Source organism: Schistocerca cancellata, chromosome 1, assembly GCF_023864275.1.
Source record: "Schistocerca cancellata isolate TAMUIC-IGC-003103 chromosome 1, iqSchCanc2.1, whole genome shotgun sequence".
Classification (NCBI taxonomy): domain Eukaryota; kingdom Metazoa; phylum Arthropoda; class Insecta; order Orthoptera; family Acrididae; genus Schistocerca; species Schistocerca cancellata.
The window spans coordinates 799,689,926-799,702,260 of record NC_064626.1 but is presented as its reverse complement, the minus strand read 5'-3'; the positions used below and the strand labels follow the sequence as shown (position 1 = coordinate 799,702,260).

At 37.3% G+C, this 12,335-nt stretch overlaps 1 protein-coding gene across 2 annotated transcripts in view; it reads left to right on the top strand.

Annotated features, from left to right (window-relative positions):
- LOC126187842 (uncharacterized) overlaps positions 1 to 12,335 on the top strand; it is a 169,441-nt gene that overhangs the window by 62,254 nt on the left and 94,852 nt on the right. The window contains exon 1 of one of the 2 annotated variants that reach the window (XM_049929159.1): positions 6,935 to 7,041. The exons of the other annotated variant lie outside the window; for it this stretch is intronic. The gene's annotated coding sequence lies outside the window, so the exon portion shown is untranslated. Of the gene's footprint in view, positions 1 to 6,934; positions 7,042 to 12,335 lie in introns of those variants that run through there. 2 annotated transcript variants of the gene reach the window in all.

Genomic DNA, 12,335 nt, shown 5'->3' with positions numbered 1-12,335 from the left:
GTTCAGAGCATTAGGTAACAGCTACTCATTTCCATACAAAGTAACTGAGACAAGAAACTTCAGTAGTGTATACTAATAACAAATCTGTAAAAATGTTGTGTCTGTCTGTCTATCTGTTTGAACATGCTAATCTCCAAAACGACTAGAAAAGTTTTCATGGAGTTTTCACTGGTAGTTTGAGTTTAGCTGGGGGCAACGTAAAGGTTTTATTTAATCCAAACTGGATAACAAATAGAAAAAATAAGAAAAGAGAACATAATGTAAATTTTATCTAAAATTGTCTGCTCAGCTTAGTAGTTTGGATGTTTAATCATCATGGCATAGTACACCAAAGAACCAATAGAGGGTACTGTTAGTTTGGTAGTAGTCTACACCAAAGAGGCACTAGATTGCACTGCTAGTTGCTTTAACTAAGTGACAGATGTATTTTTGGAAGTTCATGTAGTGACAGAATTACGTGCTATGTTCTTATCTTTATGAATACAAACTAACAGTGAATTTATTTGGCTAGGATGTACAGACTTACTGATTTTGCTTTGCGTATTAAAAACATAACAACAGTGCATTGCTTTTTTCGATATGTTTTATTTATATTATTCGCTAGTGAAAACTAATTTATTAAATTTTCTTTGTGATTTGGGTGCCCACTGATTGCATCTTGGTTTTGTTTTGTTTACAAATAAAAATGCCTAGAAAATGGTCAAGTATTTCTGAATACACCAGAACAACTTAAAGACTGAGGACTGTAGAGTCTGAAGAATCCAATGAAGATCATGAGGCAAGACTTGCTGTGACTCTAGAACATCAGGTTTTAACCCGATATTTGGAACTCCTGAGAGTGTCGTACATTATTTCATTTCTCAAAACCTATCACTCACAGAGGCTTAAAGTTACTTCTGTCCAACATAGCATCATAAGAGCAGAAATTTTAATGAGAAGTTTCACAGGCGAGCATGTTTAAGTACCATGAACTCTGTTTATTCCTAACAGATTACCATTTTGCTTTAAACTTGTACAATTTCCACTGAGCTTGTGTTATGCCATGACCTCAAAAAAGCAAGGCCAGAGGCTGTATGTTGTGGTTGTGGACTTTAGTGTCAATTACTTTCCACTAGGTCAGGTCTAGGTGGCTCCCTCCCGTGTTACTGGAAAAAAAAACCAAGCTCTTTTGTCCATGCCCCCAATCGTGCTACTTCAAATGTTGTGTATAAGAAGTTTTCTAAGTTAAAAATAAATTCCACATGTTTGAAGTCTGAGGGAAAGCTATAAATAAAAATCTAGGCAACATGGGTTTCTCAGCTAACGTGATAATATAATTGATGTTACGTGGTAAGTACTTAAGGCTTCAGCTGTTTGCATGTCTTTATGCTCTGAACTTTAGCAATTCACTGTGAGATATTTGGGTAGCAATGTTATTTAAAGCTGCCTAGGAATCAGGATTTGTAGATGCAAATCGAAGGCCCACATCTACATTATTGTTAACCGTATTATCAGTGTTTATAGAACGCTCTAATACAACATGTTTTGGTTACTAAACTCTTGGTTTTTGCAATTAGCTGATTATCTTTTGAAAAGTTTGTTAGGTAGATAACACAGTTCATGTCACATTATGAAATGAGCACTGCCTCTACTTAGGTTAGTACATGGCTGTTTAATTTTTGTGCAAAAGTCTGGGAACTGTTTGTAAACATGATTGCCAGTGTCCTTATTGTCCCAGGTCTGGTTCTCCACCATTTAATTTGAAATTGATTTATGATTTAGTGCTAATTGATGTAGCATATCTTTTCACTGTTCTCTTACTGCAGCAAATTGCGTGGCTTCTCCATGCCTGACAATTACAATGGCAGAATACATTTCCAGAGTCACTGAAATGCTTCTAATAATAATGTATAAAACACCCCTGTTAATCTCATCATACCTCACTGCATACACCATAGGTATGATTACACAAGGTGCTAGTGCAATTGTAGGGCCAACATGGTTTCTGTGAATCCAACTGTGACCATAAAGATGGCCCTGTTGTATAACCTCACTGCTGGCAATGGCAGTTATTAAGCCGCAGTTGCTACTTGAACTGGCTTGTGCATAATTTTACAAACTTTTTCTTTTCAATTTCGTTTTTTATCCAAATTAAAGTGTAAATACCTACTTGCCTGAATCCTATGACTGAAAAACCCTCTTAGTATGCTGGCCATAAAGATGTGGCTTGTGGGTGACTACCAATAAAAAGCCTGATCCAAAGTATTATCTGCATTCTGCCTGACCAGTCTATCAAGGAAGGGAAGACTGGTATCCTTTACCACCTCCATAGTGAACTGAATATTCAGGTGGATTGAATTTAATGTTCTGAAATGGTGTGCAAATTCTCTCTGCCATGAGACCAAATTACAAATGTGCCATCTGCATATGTATAGAAAATGTCTATAGAAAACATGAATTTGAACACTAATTCCAGATCAACTACTTCTTGATTGTGATACTGATGACTTCATTGTATGGTCCCTTAATCCCTAACCAGTGTTTGCCAAAGTAGTGGATCACATTAATTCTCCTGCCATCAGTCACATCAAGCAATGAGATATTTTAGTCTTATTCATGAGAGTATCCATTAAACTTTCTGACAGTTAGATTTTGTTTCTAAAAAATTATCTAGGTTTCATTTAAGTGTCACATAAACAGTTTTGGCATTTTCTTGGTGTTGGTTGGTGGGCAATGTTTTATGGGCTCAGTCTGACAGTCTTTCATTTCAGTTGTACCCTGTAAATGAAATCTGTTCAAAATATTGACAGCTGTCAATAATGCTACCCAGCTGCATTCCTAAAACTTTGCTGGGAGAAGCTCAGATATAATAAAATCCTTGTAGAATCTGATGATGATAGTAGTTAGCATCATCAATAAATTTTATTGAAAAGATTGTTCTCCTTCAAATTTTCAACCAGAAAATCTGATGTGGGCTGGCAGGAAAGAACTTTATTCATCAATAAAGAAATAATACTGTATGTTTGTTTGCAGGACACCATCTTCTGCAGCAGCTCATATAAGAGGGTTGCCCAGAAAGTAATACACTACATTTTTTTCTCAGTTAAAAGCAATGCTAATAATGCAAAACACAGTGTTTGTGTTATTTGAAGTCTCCTAAGTGAGTGAGTCTCCTAAGTGAGTGTGCCAAGTTTCTGCCACTTCTGACAGATAGCGTAGCTACAGGACATTTCAAAATGCCGTTTGTAGGTGCCATCATTCACTGCAGAGAAAGAAACTGTGGGGAATATTCATAAACACTTGAGCAAAATCTATGGAGCGTCTGCTCTCACCGGAAGTACAGTTAGTCACCGAGCACGGAGGGTGAGGTTATCAGAAGGCGGTTCGATGGAGCTCCACGATTTGCAGTGGTTGGGGAGACCATCCACGGCTATCATACTTGACATGTTGCAGCGAGCTGATGTAATTCGCGTGAACGGACGCATTACGACTCGGCAGTTGGCACTGCATCTGTCAATTAACAAAGTAAGTGTGGCTACAATTATCCACACTCTTGGATGTTCAAAAGTGTGTGCAAGATGGGTCCCTCAGTGTCTGACGGTGGATCACAAATCACACAGAAAAAACATTTGTCTTGATTTGTTGCAACATTTTGAAGCTGAGGGGAAGGCCTTCTTTTCCTGGTTTATGACAGTTGATGAAACCTGGGTTAACAATTTTGAGCCCGAAACAAAACGACAATCGATGGAATGGCGCCATTCCCATTTCCCACAGAAGAAAAAATTCAAAGCAACTGCTTCCACCTGGAAGGTCATCATCACCGTGTTCTGGGACTGTGATGAGATACCAAGAGGTGGTACCATTAATTCAGAAGCTTATGTCAACACATTAACAAAACTCAAGACATGCTTCCAGCGATTTCGGTGCCACAGCAACCCAGGAGATGTTTTACTGCAACGCGATAATGCTCGGCTCCCCCCACAAGTCTGAGGACTGCTGAACACATCGAAAAACAGGATTGGACAGTGTTACCCCAGCCGCCGTACACCCCTTCCACTTCCACTTGTTTGGGCCATTAAAGGCCACCATTTGTGGAAGACATTTTGAGGACAATAAGTAGGTGATTCACACTGTGAAGCACTGGCTCCGCCACCAGGACAAGGGTATGTACTGACAGGGCATACACACCCTTGTTTTGCACTGGAGGAAGGCCTTAGAACAGGATGGAGATTATGTGGAAAAATAGGATGTGTTTATAAAACACCATTCTTTCGTGTGTGTAATTGTCATTATGTTCTATAAAGAATTATTGAAGAAAAAATTGCGGTGCATTACTTTCTGGGCATCCCTCGTAATCATTGTTATTATTTTTTCCATCTTAAGCTTATGGCAATGGAGTTTGAGGACAAAAGAAACTTGATTGCACCTTCAGTTTTGGCAGTTTTTTGCATTTTTGAATCCACATTTTTTGCACTGCATTGGTATTTTTTCTTCATGTCACATTTTTAAAACTTCATAAGATAAATCATATTCCACCTGAAGTTGGAAGAACACATCTCAGACTACATAAAATTGTCCAACATGCAAAGTTTAATGGCATGTGCAGATCATATAATACAGCTAAATATATTAATGTACAGGTTAAAAATAGTTCTGGCAGTGCACAGAATACAAAACAAATAGCTCATAAAATCTGGCTAAATAATTAAATCAAAGCTCTTTATTGCAAATACCAAGTCCTTAATGGGGAGCTACATAAAGCACATCTTAATCTTATGAAAGTTCTGAATAATGTTGCTGTTTTCTCCCAACTTGTTTTCAAGGTTGAAAGTTGCTCGTATACAAAGGCTGAGTGCCGAACATGTGAAACTACAGTATTATTTCTTTTGTGAAATTTTACAAAAATGAACCAAATTGGAAAAAAAAACACCAACACCAGAGCGAGTTATGAAAAGATGAAGAATTTCGAAAAGTAAAGTGCAGCAAATTTACTTTCATCCTCGACCTCCACCAAAAAGGGAGTAAAAACACAGTTTACCTCAGAAAGTGTTTTGTAAATAAAATTTCAGTCAGCCTAAGACAAAAAAAAAATTGAATGAAGAAAGAAGGTAGGGTTTTGAATTTTGTTGTCCAATAAGTTTTTGACATGATAAATACACCGGAGATTTGAAAGCCAGGAAAATGGATGTTGTCATGCTATTCAAAGAGCATAATTCTGACCTTACACTGTATTCATTTGTATGGTGAAGAAAACATCAGCCATGGAAGCAGTTAAAAATTATCAGCTGAGTCTAGAGGTGGTCTAGAGGTTCCTGCATGGCCATCACAGATTTGACAAAATTTTGCCTGATAATTCACATGTGTACCCCACAAACAGTGGTAAAGTTTCACAGTTACTTATTCAGTATTTCCAGAGATTAGTTTGACCCTAGAGCAGAGCTATCAACAGTGCACCCGAGTGTTTTTGACAACTTTGTGACATAATATCTCTGGCAATATTTTCTTGAAAGAAAGAAAATTAGGCTATTTTGTAAATTTTTTGCACTCTTACAAGCAAAATAATAATGAAGATTTTTTGAGAAACTTTCATGTTGATAATTTCAAGAAAAGCACATACTTAAAAGGGATTGGATTATAAAATTTCGTTTTCCTACTGCAATCCATTAGTGTACAACCTAAGCGTAAAGTTTATGATTTTTCTAAAAGTGTCAAATATGGCTATTTTTGGCCCAGCTTTACAAGAAAGAGTCTTCTGCTAACACTTTTAAATCGTTTTCATTAGAAAGTATATGTTCTTAACAACCAAAAAACTAGATTTGGTTTTCCAGTGTGAGCGTAAGACGCTAAAAGACGATGACGAGGTGAAGGTGCATTGAAAATGGGCCCATATTCCACTGGTACTCAAAGTAAATTTGACATTTATGTTCTACAGTTGTTTAGTTATCTCTGGGTGGGTAAGGCAATATCAAATGTCTTGATGACTAGGAAATGAGGTAAAGTCCGAATAACTTAAAGAACTTCAAAAGGGGTGTCTTTTTTTCACGTCTAATTGTCACATATTTCAGTCTATTTTCTGCTATTATTGCAAAATCAAACTGGTTGTAAACTTCACAGTATTATTACAGCCACAAAAGAAGAGAAAACTAATGTTTTTATTGGATTCCTTATTAAATCTCATTCTTTATAAAAAGAATTTTGTAGAATTGAATGCTGTAAAGATGTCAAAAAAATTACCTATTTGCAGTTTTTATGACTCAAGCTCATTCCCTAGCCATCAGGATTTTGATATTATCTTCCACAGAGAATACTGAACAATTTTACAACAAAATCCTTTAGATGGCCATCTTTCACACCTCTACCTTGTCATTGTGTTTTAGGACTTTATATGCTTACATTGCAAAACTAAATCTAGTTTTTAGTTTGTTTAGAACATGATCTTTCTAATGAAAATGGTGTAAAAAGATGTGGCAAAAGTTTTTTTTTTGTGTAAAAGTGGGCCAAAAATAGCAATTTGTTAACTACGGGTCATTCCATGTCAAATCAACCAATTGTACTACATGATTTGAACCATGACCTCTCAGATTTGGATGAATTTTTTTTTCCAGGTAATGTATCCACTAACACTAGTTTAAATTTGAAATTTCAAATTTTTCTGACCTTTGGTTTTTTAGTTTCAAGGGTTTAAAAATCAAAAGAACCTCTGTTTTTGATCAATCGATCATTGTTTTAAAATGCTGTAGCTCAAAAACTATACAACCTAGAGAACTCAAACTTGCACCATTGTTTTCCTCTAAAAATTCCCTTCAATTTGATATTAACATGACTATGCTACCTAAATCTGAAAATTTTAAACTATTCCAAAAAACATTTTTTGAAATTTCCAAAATACGTACACTCGGATTTTTTTATAAAAATTAAATGTTTTTTCCAGTCTAACTGACTACATGCATGCAAAATTTCAAGATGGGATCTCAATGGGTTCGTTTATAAAATAATATTTTTCTAGCGCAATACACACTAGTGAGGTGAAAAGCAGACTATTTCTAGGCTATGAATACTAAGGTACGCCTATGTAATTCTTAAAAACTTAAATTATTATGTTAGTCTTTTTATGCAACATTACCCTCTTATTGTTTGTTAATTCATTAAATGATACAGTGTTATTTTAATTTAATGTTCATGATTCTTTTAACTATGCATCAGAAGGAAGTGAACAGATTTTAATTGGTAATTTACGTGCTACTAGTTAAAATTTTGAATAAAGCCACTCACCTTCATCCTTAGTTGTAAAAGACATAGATTATCTTTTTCTTGTTTTTCCAGTGTTATTTGTAATCATTTACAACAAGTTCCTTATTTTAGAAATTGGCTTATAAGTAATTTCACTTGGGAAAAAGATTAACTTGTTGATATTTGCATGGATAGAACTGTATTTCTAATACTGATTGGTATTTACAAAGTTAATACTCATGGTATTTATACAGCTTAGTGTTTAGTGAGGGCAGGTGTAACATAATCTAAACATGCTTCTTTTATGATCTTTTAAGATATTTTTCTAAAGCAAGAGAAGACAACTTCATTTCTATAGCACTTAAAGTGTAGGTTCTTCCCATAGCTGTTGTTGGATTCGCTGTTTGTAAAAGAGTATCTCCTGGTACATCTAATATATCTCTTGGTTGTGGATAGTAAAAAGACTGGGCTGGACCCTTTGGGTGTTAAAAATTTGTTCTGTACATGTCATTGTATTTTTCTTCAATGCATCCTAGCCACCAAGAGTCATCATATGCCACTGTCACAAAACCAGCAGCAATATTTTCCATATGTGGCAATGTTATTTGGTTCAGTGTTGTCACGTATTCAAGAGAATCATCCAGACTAAAATGATAAGGCTTGACAGTAATTTGACTCTCTGTGCAGGGTTTATGTGAGTGAAACTTTTGTGTTCCCATAATCACTTTTGATTCACTAAACTGAGGAAGTAAGTATTCTTTGGTCAGTTCATAGTTCTCTGTTGTGCAATATTCAAAGTCAGTGTGTTTTATGTTTTCCATGGCAAATACATAAAGTGATTTGGGTGTTAAGATTTGTTGATCATGTGGCCTTTGTAAGCTGGCTTTAGCAGCTAGCTGCTTAACAGTTCCATCAAGGCCATCGCATGCACTCTTGCCATGGGATGCTGCAAAGAACTCCCACTCTACCTCAACTTCAAAATCAGTTTTATGCAAACACAAATTAAGGAAGTTTTTCTTATTTTTATATTGTGCAATGCTGCCATCAGAAAAGTAAGTAAGCTTTTTAAGTGCAAAAGGCAAGGTTTGCTTTATGATTTCTAGCAGTTTTTTCTGGAATACATAGAAAGCGACTGTATTATGTTTCAGGCAATCTGATATGAAGACATACTCCAGATGTTTTAGTTTTCCCTCCCATTTATAATATATGATGAAAGGATGCAGTGTAGCTTGGGTGGTAGTCCAGTGGAATGATTGTATTTAATCTTGTACTATGAAAGAGTAGTTTTCTGCAAAATCACAGTTGATTACTACATGGCCTTCAGTTAAATTGTACTTGATTTTGCCGTAGTATTCTTTCTGCTGACTAGCTATAAATGAATGAGTTTTTACCTTCATTAGAGTGTCCAAAAACTCATTCATAAAGTCATCAGTACTTTTTACTACAGTTTCCATCAAACACCTTTCTACAGTTACCCACTTTTTGTAGGTAACTTCATCAATCATATCGTCTGTGAACTTTGCATTCAATAGATCTTTAAGTCTAGAGACACCAGGACATTCTTTACAAATATCCAGAAAACATTGTTGCGATGGTGGATTGTACATCATCTTGACTAGGCAGGAATGATAAGATTTCAAAGCAGTTTTATCTCCATCCAAAACAAAATTTTGCATCTTAGCACCATTCATCATTAGCTTAATGATTTGTTGTAAGGTACACACACAAACAGTATGTGTGCCACATCTTCCAGCCAGGGTACAGTTCCTTGGTCTTAATTTGCAAGGCTTGGAAAACCCAATTTTGTTTGCAGGGATCTTTTCCTTAAATAATTGGTATATTTCTTGCAAATTTGCCAACTCTAGCCTCTTTTGAACATGGATCTTTCCATCTTTACTTCTTATGGTCACACAATCTTTTTTCCCCGGCATCATTCTACTAATGTCGTCAGAATTGTAGACGTCTTTTACACAGTCAACAATATTCTCATTTAGAGTTCTTCCAGGTTTAGGATTAAGATTTGGCAAAATTCCTTTTTCTTTTACTAACAGTTTTACTGCACGAGCCATGTAGTTTGTCACTCCAAATTCTTCTTCTATTTACTGACAGCTACAACTCATAGGTAAGATAGACAAAATCATCATGTTTTTGCTTCTTTTTGTTGTTTGGCAAACTTTTCTTTTAATTGTTCAATAATCTCCGATTAATCTTTGGAATGTTCAGTAATAACTTCTTCAGAGCTCGATTCTGGTACTAAGTTCTTTTCTAAGATAGACTTTATTTTATCAAGTTTTTTCTTTGTATAGGTAGGCACCACAAACTTTTTCTCCTGTAGCGGTGACTCGTCAATGAGTTGCAGTGATTTGTTCAAATAGTCTACGGAAGATTGAGGATCAATAAAACAAAACTGCTGGCAGGTCGATAGACACACAAACAAGCACAAACATACACACAAAATTCAAGCTTTCGCAACCAACGGTTGCTTCATCAGGAAAGAGGGAAGGAGAGGGAAAGACGAAAGGATGTGGGTTTTAAGGGAGAGGGTAAGGAGTCATTCCAATCCCGGGAACGGAAAGACTTACCTTAGGGGGAAAAAAGGACAGGTATACACTCGTACACACACCCATATCCAACTGCACATACACAGACACAAGCAGTTATCAGGCATTCTTTTATTTTCATAGTGGTGTAGCATGCCCGGTGCAGCATGCTGGGGGGTGAGTGAGTGGACCATGGGACCCGGGGCAAGCACTTTTGACAATGAACTTTAACTGATTTCAATACCTGGCGTATTGAGGCAGGCATGCCTCTCGTTGTTGACCCTGGCTGGAACTGATGAACAGGTGGCGGCTTTCACCTGGTGCTGCTGAGCCAGCACCTTGCACTGCTTAGGCATGTAGCCAACAGCCATTGATGTCAGGAGACGCCTCTCGGTTCCACACATGGCTGCAGTGCTGACGTGTGGTGTCTGCTGTTTGTGAGGTACAACTCACTGCCCTCAATCAGAAGCCAATCAGCAGATGGTGCTGTGATACCAAGTCCCATTAGGGATTCAGCGTTGGCGGTGGCACACGTGGATAGTAGGACAGTGACACAAGTCCCATGAAGGATTCAGTGCAGATGGCAGGTGCAGCCGGGTGTTGAATCCGTGGCTGTAGCCGTCTGAACCCAGTCATCTAGCTGTGTGGCATTGCTCTGGTACTGTGGTGGTACTGCTGGCTTCCGGCAATGACAGTTGATCCAGGCTTTAAAATCCAGACTTCTTTATATGCCTCTAGTGCCAATTTGTTTCACTAAAATCTGGCACCTAGTTATGTTATCATAACAAAAGACTTGCCCTGGTGTGGCAACATTGCCACACTTCCTACACAGTTATTGCTGTACAGTGCCATTTACCACTGAGCTCGGCTAACCTCGCTGCACAATCCACTGGTGTGTCTGTTACTGTGACCCATGTGGCACTACACTGGCAACTACTGACCCGCAGCTATTAACACAATGCTCTATGGCACATCGACATTACTTCTTCTTACTTTGGTAAAGACAGAATTATCTCGTCAAACACTGGGTTGCTGCACTACAGCGCCCTCCCCTACAGAGAAGACTTGGTCACTCTGGTATTACCCCTGTTGAGTTCTTTATTGTAATTACTTTTACCCCTAATTCATAAAATGAGTATCCAACACTAAATCGACTACTCTTAATTACAGTGTTAATCCGTGACCCATAAATCTATCTTTCATCTCCCACGTGAGGTATTCAATCTGAAGGTACTTGTTTTAGCCCTGGGTTGGCCTACCGTACAGCTTGCCGTTTCAAATACTTGAGAACTAGGCAGAACAAAATCAGTCACTGTGGTGTGATGTTCACCTGCTTGATTTCTTTGTTGAGGGCCTCAGTATCAATGTACTGCATTGTAATACTGGCTGAAAAATAGGGGATGGGGTGAAAGTTCAACACTGACTACTTTAAATTATGTGCAGACAGTTGCACAGTTGCGTTTCATAGTTCTTTACTTTCACTGTTCACATTACATGGCCAGTTAACTATTTGCAAATTTTGATAAGCCTCATTAATAGGTTGCAGGCAAACATCAGCATATTGTTACAATAGTTTACTGTTGAATATCTATAGCAGTAAAAACCGAACCACACAGTTCAGTTCTTGCAGAATAATATGGTACATATTGAAGAGACACTGTCATTGTTTTAACACACGGCCTATTTGTGTTGCACGTATTTCACGGTTAAGTTGATGCGTTGTTGTTGATCTGACCAATACATTATGAAACAATTACTGATTTGACCCTATAACAAAATATATTAACTAGGAATAGTCAAAATAAATTAGGAAATTGATGACATACATAAAACTAGGCACAAAATTAGATCTGGTGCTATATCCTTTAAAATTGAGGGCCAACCTTTCTCTTGCATGAAAATGCAGATTATACTCACATATGTTAATAGTAATTAGTCAAATATGAAAAAATGAATTTTAAGGGGGCAGATGGCAAAACAAGAGAGGAAGTAAAAAGATCCCAGCTTGTTTCGTCACAGTGCCACTAGCAACTGTCAAGGTTAAAGTTGCCTGATGTTTACTAACATGATGCAACAATTGTTTTGAGTGATCCACCCCTCATGAGCTGCTGTCATCCTGCTTAATGAACGGTCCAGGATAGATTCACGGCTACTGTTAAGAAAATTAGTTCGGTTTGGACAATACCTCTGGAGGTTCATCTGGCCAACACAGCTGTGGCTGTGTTACATGTAGTAGAGTAAGTTCTGTCACAGTTGAAATGTCAATCTTGTAATATCGAACATGACCTGTTGATTAACAGTCCACTACCTTGTAATTTCAAACATCTTGCCCCATGAGTTCCCCTTGTTCATAGCAACTAGCAACCAAGACTGTGTCATTGTACGCTGAGTATATCCAATGTAAACCTGCCTTCTGAAAATTTGGTTCCAGTACAATCACATATTAATGCAAGGACACTCTTCTATTTTACCCCTGAAGAGTTGCGTGATGCATGTACTACTGTTTGTCACAATTTCACAAGTTGGACATGTGGTGACTATCCCTCTCTGGCATTGCTTGAGCTCACCCTTGGTTATCGTCGCACA